Source organism: Podarcis pityusensis, assembly GCF_964106645.2.
Source record: "Podarcis pityusensis genome assembly, chromosome: 2".
In the NCBI taxonomy this organism is placed as follows: domain Eukaryota; kingdom Metazoa; phylum Chordata; class Lepidosauria; order Squamata; family Lacertidae; genus Podarcis; species Podarcis pityusensis.
Genome location: NC_138029.1, coordinates 14,033,417 through 14,049,683, shown reverse-complemented (window position 1 = coordinate 14,049,683; position 16,267 = coordinate 14,033,417). Strand labels below are relative to the sequence as shown.

General features: G+C 45.7%; 1 long non-coding RNA gene across 1 annotated transcript in view; it reads right to left on the bottom strand.

The window, feature by feature from the left end:
* Positions 1 to 24: 24 nt before the first annotated feature.
* LOC308471171 overlaps positions 25 to 16,267 on the bottom strand; it is a 24,738-nt gene continuing 8,495 nt past the window's right edge. The window contains exons 2-3 of the long non-coding RNA XR_013982746.1: positions 1,941 to 2,116; positions 25 to 1,679 (exon numbers count right to left, since the gene is read on the bottom strand). This is a non-coding gene — a long non-coding RNA (uncharacterized lncRNA). The remainder of the gene's footprint in view (positions 1,680 to 1,940; positions 2,117 to 16,267) is intronic.

The window sequence follows — 16,267 nt, the reverse complement described above, 5'->3', positions numbered from 1 at the left end:
CCTGGCATCCTCCCTCCACCTTAGACACCCCTTGTTGGCCGGAGATGCACGTACGTCACCCTGTTCTAAGAGCTTTCTGGTCCTCTTCAGATTCTTTTGTTTTGTTGCTAGGTCAGATCATGGTTGGTGGCTTCTTCCAAAGAGTTGTCTTAATAATAGTCCCTTTAATGGACATGGTGAACGGGAATTCTCCTTCCTGACACCCATCTGTCTAAACCCATGTTATGGGTGGTATTTCCTACCAAAGTACACAGCCTACAACTCCCATCACCCCTAGCAACAAGGCCAGAGCTCAGGGATGATGGGAGTTGTAGTCCAACAACAGCTGGGGACCCACAGGTTGAGAACCGCTAATTAGTTCTGGTGCATTTTTATTGTCTTATTTTGCATGGCTGATTGCAGCCATACAGGACGTGGGTGGCGCTATGCTGTAAACCACTGAGCCTTGGGCTTGCCGATCGGGAGGTCGGCGGTTCAAATCCCGCGATGGGGTGAGCTCCCATTGTTCGGTCCCAGCTCCTGCCAACCTAGCAGTTCGAAAGCACGTCAAAGTGCAAGTAGATAAATAGGTACCACTCCAGCGGGAAGGTAAACAGTGTTTCTGTGCGCTGCTCTGGTTCCGCCAGAAGCGGCTTAGTCATGCTGGCCACATGACCTGGAAAAAACTGTCTGTGGACAAACGTCGGCTCCTTCTGCCAGTAAAGTGAGATGAGCGCCACAACCCCAGAGTCGTTCGCAACTGGACTTAACTGTCAGGGGTCTTTTACCTTTACCTTTAATTGCAGCCATTATCTCTGTCTCCTTTTACTGCACTGTTTTCTGCAACTTGAGCAGGAGTGTTCAGGACCCAAAACAGTTGCTACTGCCCCTGCTTTTAAGGATTTATTAACTACTTCCCAAGCATAGTACCAACAGATCAGCTGCTGAAATAACTGAAGACAAGCGCCAAAGCAGTACTTCTCTTTGGGTGGGACTTTGCCTTGGTAATGACGTCTTAGGCAGGACTTGGTGTTGGTTGTGATTGAGGTGTCTTTTTTAGCCTAAGGTCCCATCCCCCCCTGCATAATTGGCTGGGGGGGTTCACACCAGTGGTGGGAAGGCCAGAGGCAACAGGGGGCAGGAAAATGGGTGTGACACTCTTAATCTTTCATAGGCTACATTCCGCCCATTCAAAAGTTAGAGATTTACCCCCCCCACACACACACCATCCAGCAAGCAAGAGGCATTGAAGAGAGTAGGCGGATGAAGAACCCCAAGGCCTGTGATGCAGAGATACCTGGACAGACAACCACATTTCACTTCTTGCGCAGAAGTTCCCTACCCCGGTTCTAGAGGAAAAGTACATAATTTTGTGCAGAATTTAGATTCTTGGTGGTGGTGGGTTACCCACAACAGCTGTATATCCCATGGAGCTGGGAGCTATGTATGAAATACCTGCAGAAATCAGAGAAGAGGTGGAATGACAGTTCCAGGGCTTGGGGCATTTGGGTTCTATGCATTTTGCACAAGTACCAAAACAAGAAATAGGCTTCCTTACCTGCTTACCTGGGAGTAAAGTTTGTTGAACTTTATGGAACTCACTTCTGAGTGCACAAACATAGGCTTGCTGTTATAATTATGCCAAGTGACCCATTCCACTTTGCTTGGTGCAGCAGAATTTGAATTTTGTAGACCCAGAACTGACAGCACAAAAACAGGATTACCAGGAGATGCTAAACTGTTGGTTTCTAGCACTGTCACATTTTGCCCAAGTCATTTAAACAAACCACATTCCTAGGGAGGGCTGCAAAAAGGGGTGGGGGTGTTTTTAACGGGTGAGTAAAATAAGAAACTCGGAAGTAGGAATTCTCTGGAACTTTGGACAGCCTATTCTGTGTGTGACTTGCAATTTGTTTCTCCCTTCTGGTTCAGAGATGACACAATCAAATAGATCAATTTACCTGTTTAAGACATCTGCCATTCCGTTAATGGCATCTGCCTGGTCAGGGATCACTCCTCCCATCTGACTGGCACACACTTTGATATCCTTCCTGGTTCTGGAAGCCTCCCTTCGGTTTTTCTTGTCTCTCATAAGTCCACATGGTCTTGGAGGAACTGCTGACATTCTTCCAGATTTCTATTATGGGGTGGGAATACTTTACAAAGTTGTTTAATTAATCAATGCATTCCGACTTAATTAATCAATACATTCCGGCTTCCACTGGAACTTGGGCTTCACGGAACTCTTCTCCCCGTAGAAATAAAGAACACTATATCCCATGTGCGTCATGCTTTAGGGTTAGAGCTTGCACAATCCTGCTCATTTGCATCTGTGGCTGGTTATCTGCCATAGTCACCGGGCACCTCCACACTGCTGTTAGTTGCAAACTCTGGATAATATCTGATCAAACTGCTGCATGCTTGTACTATTACTATAGGCGGCAACCCTTGCATGCATGTTCAATTGACACGGGGCAGCTGATGTGCGGGTCATTTTAGACCTTAAAGAGGGAGTAATGGGGGGGTAGGGGGGTGGGCTTATGTGCACACAGGGGACAAACGCAATCCCTGTGCAAATCGTGGGTTGCCTGCACAGCAGCACAACCACACGTCTTCAGCCTGCCCCAGCTGCAACAAAACATGTCTCTCCCATGTCATTCTCTGTAGCCAAAGCAGGCACTGTAACTCTCCAGCGGTTTGACTTCACCCCCAAAGGCGCACTCCTCCAAGGTCTCCCGAGACAGAGGCCAACAACTAATTACATTTATATCCCACCTTTCCACAAAGGAGCAAGGCTGGGGTGTCCATGGACGGGACTACCCTCCTTTATTCCTGCAACAACCCTATGAGATTTGTTAAGATGAGAGAACGTGATTGACTCAAATTCTCCAATTGCGCTGTTATAGAAAAAACAAGCTCCTTTCCCCTTATGGGATATCCAAGAGTCCTAAAGTGGGTTCCCTATCGGTAGGAGAAAACAACAGAGGCCAACCAGAGAATACTGAGAAGCAAAGCAGCTAGTAAACCTGATCTTTATTAAACTGTTGCAACAGGGTCTCCACTCACCACATGCAGGAACCCAGAACAATGGTGCGCAAGCCCTTTATATAGACTCTTGAAATTGCCCACCCTGTAGCTCAAGACCACTCCCTAAAGCATCATACATACATCACAGAAGGAGGTGGGTCTACAGCAGAAATCCTGATTGCCAGGGTATCTGTTAATGGTCACTGATTGCTTTATCTGGGCAGCCTGGCCATTCTTTTGTGATGGTAAATACTTTAATTCCTGAATCTGGGTCACAGGCTCACCCTATTCATACACAAATACATCCTTAAGACAGGTAAGCAAAATACAACGGGGGGAGGGTTTCCCATTTCCTTCCTCCTTGCAGAGAAATATTTGAGGTCAAAATGGTTTCAGGATTGCTCTCCTGTACTATTTCAGACACGCAGTTTATATACTTATGTATGTGTTTGCCTTGTACATTTATGAACGCTTATTTTATATCCGGGACCTTAAAATTCTTATAACAGCGCTTTATGGCTGAAGCTGGGATTTGAATCCAGGTAGGTAAACGGGAAGGGACGCGGGTGGCGCTGTGGGTAAAACCTCAGCGCCTAGGACTTGCCGATCGCATGGTCGGCGGTTCAAATCCCCGCGGCAGGGTGCGCTCCCGTCGTTCGGTCCCAGCGCCTGCCAACCTAGCAGTTCAAAAGCACCCCCGGGTGCAAGTAGATAAATAGGGACCGCTTACCAGCGGGAAGGTAAACGGCGTTCCGTGTGCTGCGCTGGCTCGCCAGATGCAGCTTGTCACGCTGGCCACGTGACCCGGAAGTGTCTGCGGACAGCGCTGGCTCCCGGCCTATAGAGTGAGATGAGCGCACAACCCTAGAGTCTGGCAAGACTGGCCCGTACGGGCAGGGGTACCTTTACCTTTAGGTAAACGGGACTTTTGCTTTTCTTCTTTTTCTTCGTCAAGAAAGGAGCGAGGCTCTGTCCCCAAGAAAGACCACTGCCCTAAACAAGTTCACAAGGCTCACCATTCTGCTCAGTCCTGGAGCATTCGAAGATAATTTCTCATCATATGTAAGGTTTCTCATCCTTGAGGAACCAGAGCTTAACACCCAAAACCTTTGTCTGGGCTGAGGCAAGACTTCTCTATCAGATATCCTGATTTCCAGGATATCTGATTTTCTTTAATATCTTTTTTAAAACTGGTACTTAAGGCAAAACCTAAGAAGCATGTGAAATCTAAGGCCTTTTTCTCAGACTGCCTGGGCCAAGACTGTAGCCCTTCAAACTGCAAGAAGCGGCTGACCTGACTGAATTCTGTGTTTTAGAAAACCCACGTAGGAAATGAATATATCAGGTACGATGGAACTCCAGTGCTCTGTGCTAAGGGCTTTTAAAAAATGTTTGTAAGGTGAAACATTCAGTTATATGAAACCACACCCTCCTTCTGAATTAATATAGCCCAGTCAAGGGTTGACCACCTCAGTGAACACTAGGCCTTATCATTTCCCACCCCCACTGTTTGCAATCTCTATTTAGCTTGTTCAGTTATTTATCCAAAATATTTATTAGCCACCTTTAAGGGGTTTTTAAAAAAACACCCCACCCCTCCCATGGCAGCTTCTATATTAAAAGAATGAAACGCATTACCAGAAATCATCCAGAGGCTGATTAAAAACAGCCCCCAAATTAAAATTCGAAAAACATTATTATTTTTAGTTTATTAAAATGCTGTACATTACGCTTGGCATTCTCCAAAACAAAAACAAGCAAAACGGCAATCCCTGCCCACGGGTGGCAATCTTAACAATATTTAAAATATGTATATCACACACCCCACCGCACTGCTTGCAAACAAGCTCTTGGCTGCAATCGGAACCATGCCTTCCCTATGGGTCTTTAATTTAATTCCCCCCCCCCCCGACTGAAGTGTATCTGGCATTCTCTGCCTTTGGCAGGGGCTGTTTATTTGTCACACGTTGTTAAGGCAGAGCATATTATTTCAGTTGACGAGTGACTCCCTCCAGTCTAGACGGGTTTGTTTCGCTGAGCCGTCAAGGCTGTCTGCGGCCAGTTGGCGGAGAAGGACAAACAGACAAGGAACCATTTGCAAAAGCCTCTGGGAGGCCAAGGCGCAAATTTTCACCCTGGGATGTTCTCGCTAGCGAACCTATGAATTCAGTTAGCTCCGTTTCCTGGAGCTCCTGTAGTTGTGATGCTATTATTATTATTTATTACTATTTATTAAATGTATGCACTGTCCTTCGTGCGAAGTTCTCTGGGCAGTTCATAACACGGTAAGTTGGTGGGATGGGGGCAAAGAGGTCATTGATCAATGATGCCATCTGCGCACTAACCTGCCCCAGTGCACCCCTTTGCCTGAACTGAAATAAACAGGGCAACCAATGGGGATTCCTTTGCATCCTTGCAATGCGGTGCTGGGGCTGTCAAGGCAACCCAATGGATCCTTAGCTACTTCCCTCACTGTAGTAGTAATAATAATAATAATAATAATAATAATAATAATAATAATAAAATAATTTTTTTTATTTGTACCCTGCCCATCTGGCTGGGTTTCCCCAGCCACTCTGGGCCGCTTCCAACCAAACACTAAAATAGAATAACCTATTAAACATTAAAAGCTTCCCTAAACAGGGCTGCCTTCAGATGTCTTCTAAAAGTTTGGTAGTTATTTTTCTCTTTGACATCTGGTGGGAGGGTGTTCCACAGGGTGGGTGCCACTACCGAGAAGGCTCTCTGCCTGGTTCCCTGTAACTTGGCTTCTCGTAGCGAGGGAACCGCCAGAAGGCCCTCAGAGCTGGACCTCAGTTTCCGGGCAGAACAATGGGGGTGGAGATGCTCCTTCAGGTATACTGGAACGAGGCCGTTTAGGGCTTTAAAGGCCAGCACCAACACTTTGAATTGTGCTCGGAAACGTACTGGGAGCCAGTGTAGGTCTTTCAAGACTGGTGTTATATGGTCTCGGCGGCTGCTCCCAGTCACCAGTCTAGCTGCTGCATTCTGGATTAGTTGTAGTTTCCAGGTCACCTTCAAAGGTAGCCCCACATAGAGCACATTGCAGTAGTCCAAGCGGGAGATAACTAGAGCATGCCCCACTCTGGCGAGACAGTCTGCGGGCAGGTAGGTTCTCAGCCTGCGTACCAGATGGAGCTGGTAGACAGCTGCCCTGGACATAGAATTGACCTGCGCCTCCATGGACAGCTGTGAGTCCAGAATGACTCCCAGGCTGCGCACCTGGTCCTTCAGGGGCACAGTTACCCCATTCAGGACCAAGGAGTCCTCCACACCCGCCCACCTCCTGTCCCCCAAGAATAGTACTTCTGTCTTGTCAGGATTCAACCTCAATCTGTTAGCCACCATCCATCCTCCAACCGCCTCCAACAGTCATCACGCCAAGAAAAGCATCACCTGGTGAATTTCTGCTTATTAAAAGATGCAGGAGCTTTGCCAGAGGAGTAGAAGGAGGGGATGGATGGAAATGCTTAGCCTTATACTCCTTCCATGTCCTCGATGTAAGACAGAACTGGCTAAGCGGTGTGGGGGGGGTGCACTCTGCACGTTCTCAGATGCATGCTTTATTGCACTTATTCAAGGGCTCAGTCTTGGTATTCCAAAACCACAAACCTGGCACTTCACAGGGTGCCTCCCCTTGCTCCATCATAGTCAGCATGTAAGGAGCAATCTCAAGGCCTCTGTGACACCCACATCCCTTTCCCCCTCACCCACCCAGAATGCTCGGAAGCATCCCAACCGGAGCATGTTGCGCCACATTGGTGGAGCAGCAGTGCCACCTTCTGTTCACTGATTATAACTGCAGGTCATCTTTTGACATGTTCACCATATACTGTAGCATGCTCACCATTCATGTCCTTGAGGTTGAAACATGTATTCTTTGTCCATCCTGAAAAGCAGTGTTCTCTCTCTCTCTCTCTCTCTCTCTCTCTCTCTCTCTCTCTCAAAATCCGGCATGTTGAACCAGAAGTAAATTGCGTTTTGTTCTGTGGGATTCTGGGGACACGGGTGGCGCTGTGGGTTAAACCACAGAGCCTAGGACTTGCCGATCAGAAGGTCAGCGGTTCAAATCCCTGCGACGGGGTGAGCTGCTGTTGCTCGGTCCCTGCTCCTGCCAACCTAGCAGTTCGAAAGCACGTCAAAGTGCAAGTAGATAAATAAGTAACGCTCCGGAGGGAAGGTAAATGGCGTTTCCGTGTGCTGCTCTGGTTCGCCAGAAGCGGCTTAGTCATGCTTGCCACATGACCTGGAAGCTGTATGCCAGCTCCCTCGGCCAATAAAGCGAGATGAGCGCCGCAACCCCAGAGTCGGTCACGACTGGACCTAATGGTCAGGGGTCCCTTTACCTTTACCTGTACTGTGGGGTTAACTCCCAACTAAATATGCACAGAACTGTAACAGTAGAAACAAGTTGGTGTTTTTTGGGTTTTTTTACAAACTGGAGGGAGAAGATGAGTGAACCTTAGCATCCCAGTGAGTGAGAAAGCATATTTTGCTTTGTTCTACAAACTACAGGACAGATTGAAGGAAAAGTCTGTCCCCTGCCTTCTTAAATATCCCCAGACGCCTGCCATGCTCAGCTTATTGGATACTTGTAGTTACCTGGGTTTTCATAATCTTTCTCAATTCCTAAATAACAGCAGCTTTTACAGAGGATTTTTCTTCAGTGCACTAACTGGACAGTTGTTGCAGCAGAGGATCTAAATATATTTCCTTTTGACAGGGCTTCTGATAAGGAGATAATGGCATTCCCCCAGAACTCAATATGGGCAATATTTTTGGGGTGATGCAGATGGGTAGGTTGGGAAGAGAAAGGATCTCCCAGCTAGCATGTTGGTTACTGCCAGCATAGGCCAGGATGCATATTTGGAAATTGTTGTGTGTACCAAAAAATACCCATTTCACAGAAGGGTGCAAAGCACTTTCACTCTCCCCAAAATAAAAATAAAACACAGACCCTCCCACCACAAACAGACAAACATTCCAAACAGAAAAAAAGTGTTAAAAATATTTTAAAATATGAGGGAACTGAGGGCACCATGGTGCCACACTGGTGACCCCAGTACTACAGTGGTACCTTGGGTTAAGAACTTAATTCGTTCTGGAGGTCTGTTCTTAAGCTGAAACTGTTCTTAACCTGAAGCACCACTTTAGCTAATGGGGCCTCCCGCTGCCGCTGTGCAATTTCTGTTCTCATCCTGAAGCGTCTGTAACCTGAAGTGTCTGTAACCCGAGGTACCACTGCACTCAGAAGAGGAAGGTATCAGCAGACTATTTTGCTGGTGGGACTATCCAGTTGCTTACAGGCAAATTCAGCTTGTGTAATTAATGTGAATTCAAGTACCGTATTTTTTGCTCTATAAGACTCACCTTTTCCCTCCTAAAAAGTAAGGGGAAATGTGTGTGCGTCTTATGGAGCGAATGCAGGCTGCACAGCTATCCCAGAAGCCAGAACAGCAAGAGGGATTGCTGCTTTCACTGCGTAGCGATCCCTCTTGCTGTTCTGGCTTCTGAGATTCAGAACATTTCTTTTCTTGTTTTCCTCCTCCAAAAACTAGGTGCGTCTTGTGGTCTGGTGCATCTTATGGAGCGAAAAATACGGGTACTTGTGCAGCAACACCGCTAACAGAGAACTTTGTGATAAGGAAAGTGGTACTGGAAGTCCACTCATAGGATCTCCCTGCAAACAAACCATCAATATGCAGCCGGAAAGTTGTAAAATGGGATGGAGAACAGGTTGGCCGTCCTGCTGTGGTTGAACTACACCTCCCGTCATCTCTAACCACTGGTCATGCTGGCTGGGGCTGATGGGAGTTGGAGTCCAATAACAACTGGAGGTCACAGCTCCCCCCCTCATCCCACCCCTGTTGTTTAATCTTCCTGCAAACTTTGTACAAACGAATCAGGATGGCTGTTCTTTAAAGAGCTTGTCTTGAATCAACTTTTGCAGCCACAACATTGTTAGAATCTTCTCCCCCACCCCATAACCCATTTGTTTAATATCTAGCCTGAAGAAGAGTTCTGGAGAACTCAAAATATTGCTCACTGTTTTGTAAGGAGTGGAGGGGGGGAGGCGAGCTGAAACCCCAGAAATGTGTAAAAATAATATTTTAATGTACCAACGCTTTTTGAAGACACGCTTCTTTAAGGGCACTTAGCTAGGGAATGTCTTATTACAATGTCTTCTGTTGCAAAATGAATCAGAGCATGACATAGGGCACAATCCAACTTTGCAGTCCTAAGCACACTTACTAGACAGTAAGTCCTATTGAACTCAGTGGGACGAACATCTGTGAATATACAAGCCTTAGTAGGGTTGCACTGTAAGTGCCTAACTTTGGAAGATTATCTGGTCCATTAACGGTGCAATCCTATACCTGCCCATTGAGATTAACTGGAGCTTACTCCAAAGTATCTGGTTATAGGACAGCACTCTAACTGCTTGTTTTTATGTACCTTTGAGATTCCATCTCTCCTCTTTCTCTATTCTGTGACCTTTGGATTGGTACTAATAAAAGTATTGACTAACTGTCATTTTTTTCTAATGGAGCAATGTAAGTTCCTGCGCTTTTTTTTTTTTTTAAACAGATGCTCCAACAGTCCTTATATTTACTAGGTTTGTTCCCTAATTGTAGGTCTTAAATCTCCAGTAAATCACTGCACACACACCATTTCTTTTCGTCCCTTGGCTATGTCTTGTTAAAATGTTGTTAGAGTTGTGATAGGAATTTTGATGTCTTAGATATATGGTAATGTTCATAAGCGTACCAACCAAGCACATACATAGATCAGCACAGGAAGACCGACCTGAAACCATTTTGACTCCTAAACAGAGCAAATGTTTTCTCTGCAAGGTCAAAGTGGGAAACCTCCCCATTGTCTCTTTCCTCACAAATCCTGTCTAAAGTGCACATTTAAGATATGAATAGGGTGTGAGCCTGTGACCTGGCCCAGGAACTAAGTATTCATCACTACAAAAGAATGGCCAGGCTTCCCTGCAATCCAATCAAGTAACCTGCCAGACAGGATATAAACAACCACAGGAGAAAAACAACATTCAAATTTCTGTTGTAGACCGCCTTTTCTGTGATGTAGGTATGATGTTTCTGGGGGTGGTCTTGATCTACAAGGTGGCAATTTCAAAAGTCTTTATAAGGCCATGCGCGCCATTGTTCTGGGTTCCTCCTCCTCTCCTGTGTGTGAAGGGAGCACCCTGTTGCAACAGATCAATAAAGATCAAGCTTACTAGCTGCTTTGCTTCTCAATATTCTCTGGTTGGCCTCTGTTATTCTCTCCTACCAATAGGTACCAAGGACTCTATATGGGCTCTTGGATACCCCATAAGGGAAAAGGGCAATTTTTGTTTACAACAGAGTGAACTCCGAAAGTTGTCATTCCTCAGCATTTTTCTCCCCAGTGGTCTGTAGAAGTTAGCATATGCCTGATCGGATAGCAGATGTCTCTTTCTGGCATGCATATCCATATGAATGCATGCACATTAACAGTAAGGTGCAATGAGGACACTTACGCATGACCAAAGGGCTGTGGCTCAATGACAGAGCATGCACAAGGTTCAATTCCTGGCATCTCCAGGTTTCAGGAAGGAGTTTCTTCCAGCCATATTTGCTGTTGCAGGAATTTATGTATAGGTTGGGGGGGGTGTTGCCCCTCCAGCAGATATCATGCACATGCAGCCAACTACCAAAATCAGCACCATCACTTTTGTGACTTGTCCCCATAAAACACTTCACCACAGTTTCATCCTATCTATTCAAAGGGCCTCTGCTGCACAATACTGAAATAAAAAAATTAAGGTCCTATATATATATATATATATATATATATATATATATGTTGTTGTTGTTGTTGTTTAGTCATTTAGTCGTGCCCAACTCTTCATGACCCCATGAACCAGAGCACGCCAGGCATTCCTGTCTTCCACTGCCTCCTGCAGTTTGGTCAAACTCATGCTGGTAGCTTTGAGAACACTGCCCAACCATCTCGTCCTCTGTCCTCCCCTTCTCCTTGTGCCCTCTATCTTTCCCAACATCAGGGTCTTTTCCAGGGAGTCTTCTCTTCTCATGAGGTGGCCAAAGTACTGGAGTCTCAGCTTCAGGATCTGTCCTTCCAGTGAGCACTCAGGGCTGATTTTCTTAAGAATGGAGAGGTTTGATCTTCTTGCAGTACATGGGACTCTCAAGAGTCTCCTCCAACACCATAATTCAAAAGCATCAATTCTCCGGCAATCAGCCTTCTTTATGGTCCAGCTCTCACTTTCATACATCACTACTGGAAAAACCATAGCTTTAACTATACGGACCTTTGTTGCCAAGGTTATATAGTTAAAGCTATATATATATATATAATATATATATATAATGTTCGTAACTGCATATATAAACCACATTTCTGAAACCCCACAGAAAAAGTCCTGAAACCATTTTGTCCCCCTCAAATTGACCTCAAATATTTCTCTGTAAGGTTGAAGGAAAATGGAAAAGCCTCCCCATTGTCTTTTTGTTCACAAATCCTGTCTTAAGGGTATGTCTGTGTATGAATAGGGTGAGCCTGTGACCTGGCTCAGGAACTAAGTATTTGTTATTACAAAAGACTGGCCAGGCTCCCCAGGGTATCCAATCAAGTGACCATTAACAGGTCTGTCAGACAGGAGGTAAACAACACACTCATATTTCTGTTGTAGACCGCCCTTTCTGTGATGTAGGTATGATGTATCTGGGGAGTGGTCTTGAGCTACACCCCTTTCTGTGATGTAGGTATGATGTATCTGGGGAGTGGTCTTGAGCTACACCCCTTTCTGTGATGTAGGTATGATGTATCTGGGGAGTGGTCTTGGGTTACACCCCTTCTGTGATGTATGTATGATGTTTCTGGGGGTGGTCTTGGACTCCAGAGCAAGCAATTTAAAATGTCTATATAAGGGCGGGCACACCTTTGTTTGGGGTCCTCCTCCTTTCCTGCGTGTGAGGGGAGCACCCCGTTGCAACAGTTCAATAAAGATCAGGCTTAATAGCTGCTTTGCTTCTCAATATCCTCTGGTTGGCCTCTGTTATTTTCTCCGACCGATGGAGAACCTACAAAGGACTCTATAAGGGCTCTTGTGTTCCCCATAAGGTAATAAGGGCAGATTTTTGTTTATTACAATACCAAATGTAACAATTCACTGATAACTAACTAACTAACTAACTAAAAATAAAATAAAATAAAATAAAATAAAATAAAATAAAATAAAATAAAATAAAATAAAATAAATATAAATAAATATAAATAAATATAAATAAATATAAATATAAATAAATAAATAAATAAATCCTTCCGGTAGCACCTTAGAGACCAACTAAGTTAGTTATTGGTATGAGCTTTTGTGTGCATGCACACTTCTTCTGATACTTCTTTTTGTGTGCATGCACACGAAAGCTCATACCAATAACTAACCAATAACTAACTTAGTTGGTCTTTAAGGTGCTACTGGAAGGAATTTATTTTATTTTATTTATTTTGTTTTGTTTCAACTACGGCAGACCAACACGGCTACCTACCTGTAACTTAAACAATTCACTGATAAATGTATCTATGTACTGGCTCACTGGGAAAACTTCAGAAATTCATAGAGACATGTGAGCTCAGCAAACTTTTTCAGCAGGAGGCCAGTCAGTACTGTCCCTCAGACATTTAAGGAGACTTCATTCTGATTTGTTTGCTGTGAGGCTGCATAACTGTTGCATCAAAGCAAGTGTTTATTCCATGTTTTCCAGTGCACGGTCCCATCAGTTTCCCTATTGCAAGAGGCCTGATCTTTTGGATGAACGGGTTGGCTGTGCCAGAGCTCCCAATCACCTATAATGACACAACCTGAATATACACCTGTGTGATTAAATCTCACATGAAAAGAGCAACAGTCTGGAAGCCCCTGGTTTCTTTTTACACCAATGACACCGGCATAGGAAGTGTCTGAGTGATCAAGACATGCACACGTTGCTCATTTGAGAACGGGAATCCGCCAGGCTAAGCACTGATATGGGGAGTAGTGACTAGGCAAACTCCTCCAGACTTATGGTTATGAAGGCCCACATATTATATAAATTAAAATTGGAGGTACACTTCATTCTCGTAGCACTAAAAACTTGCTTTTAGCACGTGACAAAAAACCAGAACTGCCCCCGACCTTCAAATGAGCACTGCATTTTCTGTTTGAGTCACTTGCACCCATGTCTCCTCCAAGGGCAGGTCATTCTGCTGATTTGAGGAGCGTGTGGCTGATTCAATCACTTCAGATACAGCAGAACGACTTCCCTTTAGATAAGAGACTCGTGCAGAGATGCAGCAGGGAGACTCTTCTGTAGGTGGCTATTTTGGGGCACTGAGGTCCAGCACCGAGGGCCTTCTGGCGGTTCCCTCACTGCGAAAAGCCAAGTTACAGGGAACTAGACAGAGGGCCTTCTTGGTAGTGGCACCCTCCCTGTGAAACGCCCTCCCACCAGATGTCAAAGAGAAAAATAACTACCAGACTTTTAGAAGACATCTGAAGGCAGCCCTGTCTAGGGAGGCTTTTAATGTTTGGCGGACTACTGTATTTTAATATTTTGTTGGAAGCCGCCCAGAGTGGCCGGGGAAGCCCAGCCAGATGGGCGGGGCATAAATAATAAATTATTATTATTATTTAATCATGCAATTAATTTGACTCTGGTGGCCTACCTTTTGGGAATCACTGGGCTAGAGTGCTTTGGTTGTCGTGGGTCTAAATCAGTTCCCTCGGCCACAAAATATGTGCAAGGCATTATCTACCCGCCTGGGGGATTCAGGACCCAGTGCATAGTTTCAGCTGGACTCGAGGGATGGGCATGTTGCTGCAGCAGTATGACTGCCATAAAATTAGCCTGTGAAAGAGGAGACTGAGAGGAGATACGAAGCCATCTTCAAATATCTCAAGGACTGTTGCATAGAACAGGGAACAAGCTTGTTTTCTTCTGCTCTGGCGGCTGGGACATGAACCAATGGCTTCAAGTTACAAGGAAGGAGATTCAGACTAAACAGACAGAAAAACTTCCTGACAGTAAGAGCTGTTTGACAGTGGAACAGTCTCCCTCGGGAAGCTGTGGACTCTCCTTCCTTGGATGTATTTAAGCAGAGGTTGGGTGACCATCTGAGCTGAGATTCCTGCACTGCAGGGGGTTGGACTAGATGACCCTGGGTGTCCCTTCCCAACTCTACAGTTCTGTAATAAAATAGTCATAGGGTGGTCACACAAAAGAAGGGAAACTCTTCTTTGCCCCATTCGAACAGGATTAAATCTTGGGTGCTTCCAGGTGGGTGTCAGTTGTGGGATAGATATTCCTTATGCAATTATTATTATTATTATTATTATTATTGAAAAGAAACAGTGTCCACACAATGCTGCTGGCATCAAAATGCCAGCCTGTCCTCCCCTGATTTAATCCAATGTCAAAACATGCACACACCATTGCCAATAGCCATGCGCTATTTTAAAAACCCATTTGCAGATTAAGCCCCCATCAATGGTCTTTAAGTGACAGGAGGGCAGACTTCAGCCGCACATTAGGAGCAAAAACGTCATGGTATATGCGGTTAAATAAAGGAAGCAGTTACTTTGAGGGACAGTGGGTCACAACAATCCACAGGGGATAATCCTTGACAGGTGCCATAAGAACAGCTCTGTGGGATCAGTCCAAGGGCTGCGGGTAGCGCTGTGGTCTAAACCACTGAGCCTCTTGGGCTTGCCAATCAGAAGGTCGGCAGTTTGAATCTGCATGACGGAGTGAGCTCCTGTTGTTCTGTCCCGGCTCCTGCCAACCTAGCAGTCTGAAAGCACACTAGTGCAAGTAGATAAATAGGTACCACTGTGGCAGGAAGATAAGCAGTGTTTCTGTGCGCTCACGTTGTCCTGTTGCCCCGTTGCACCAAAAACGGTTTAGTCATGCTGGCCACATGACCCAGAAAGCTGTCTGTGGACAAACACCGGCTCCCTCGGCATGAAAGTGAGATGAGTGCCGTAACCCCATAGTCACCTTTGACTGAACTTAACCATCCAGGGGTCCTTTACCTTTAACCTATGGGGGGGGGTCCATCTAGTCCAGCATCCTGTTCTCACAGTGGCCAATCAAATGTTTCTATGGGAAACCCAAAATTAGGACCAGAGCAAAGCAAAACTCTCCCCCCCACCACCAATTTTGATTCCCAGCTAGTGGTACTCTACTGCTCCCATGTGTTTCTGCCTCTCCAAAGGTGAATCCTTACAGGTATAGAGAAATGTGTCTCGGACCAGAGTTTCAAATGAGGAACATCCCCAGTTATCAGCCATCACTGTGTGGTCCACAGCTGTATCTTGTTAACAAACTAAACACACAGAGATGCCCTTCTTTTTGCAAGCTGGTTGCTACTCTGCCTTTCACCAGGAGATGGCAGCCTAATATCCCCAAACAGGTACAGTACTGGGCAGCCTTAATTTATCATATGGAATAGATCCCCTTTTCCTGCTGAAATCCCCAGTCCTTTGATATAAATGCTTCCTGGGACTCCCTGTATTGTCGAGTTTCTCTGCTCCTTTCAGACTTAGTCCCAAAAGCACATCAGATCAGAAGAAGAAGAAGAGTAGTTTGGATTTGATATCCCACCTTTCACTCCCTTTAAGGAGTCTCAAAGCGGCTAACATCCTCCTTTCCCTTCCTCCCCCACAACAAACACTCTGTGAGGTGAGTGGGGCTGAGAGACTTCAAAGAAGTGTGACTGGCCCAAGGTCACCCAGCAGCTGCATGTGGAGGAGCGGGGAATTGAACCCGGTTCCCCAGATTACGAGTCCACCGCTCTTAACCACTACACCACACTGGCTCTCAGATCAGAGCTGTAAGGGTTCCATAAGATGTCAACAGGCTACCCAGAGATAAGTAGAGTACTAGTTTCTATCAGCAGAGGGCAAGCAAAAAATATGTCAGGCTTTCAAGTGTAGCTTTCTCTACTCCTGAAAAGAGGAAGAAAGGAAAGAGGCAGGTCAGTTTTCATGGATTACTAGCTCATCCCGGCAGCAGGGCTCCTGTACAACAGGCAGAAATTCAACAGGGACAGCTTCCTGATCACTGCTTCCCCTGGTTGGAAAATAGGTAAAGGTAAAGGGACCCCTGACCATCAGGTCCAGTCGTGGCCGACTCTGGGGTTACGGTGCTCATCTTGCTTTACTGGCAGAGGGAGCCGGCGTACAGCTTCCGGG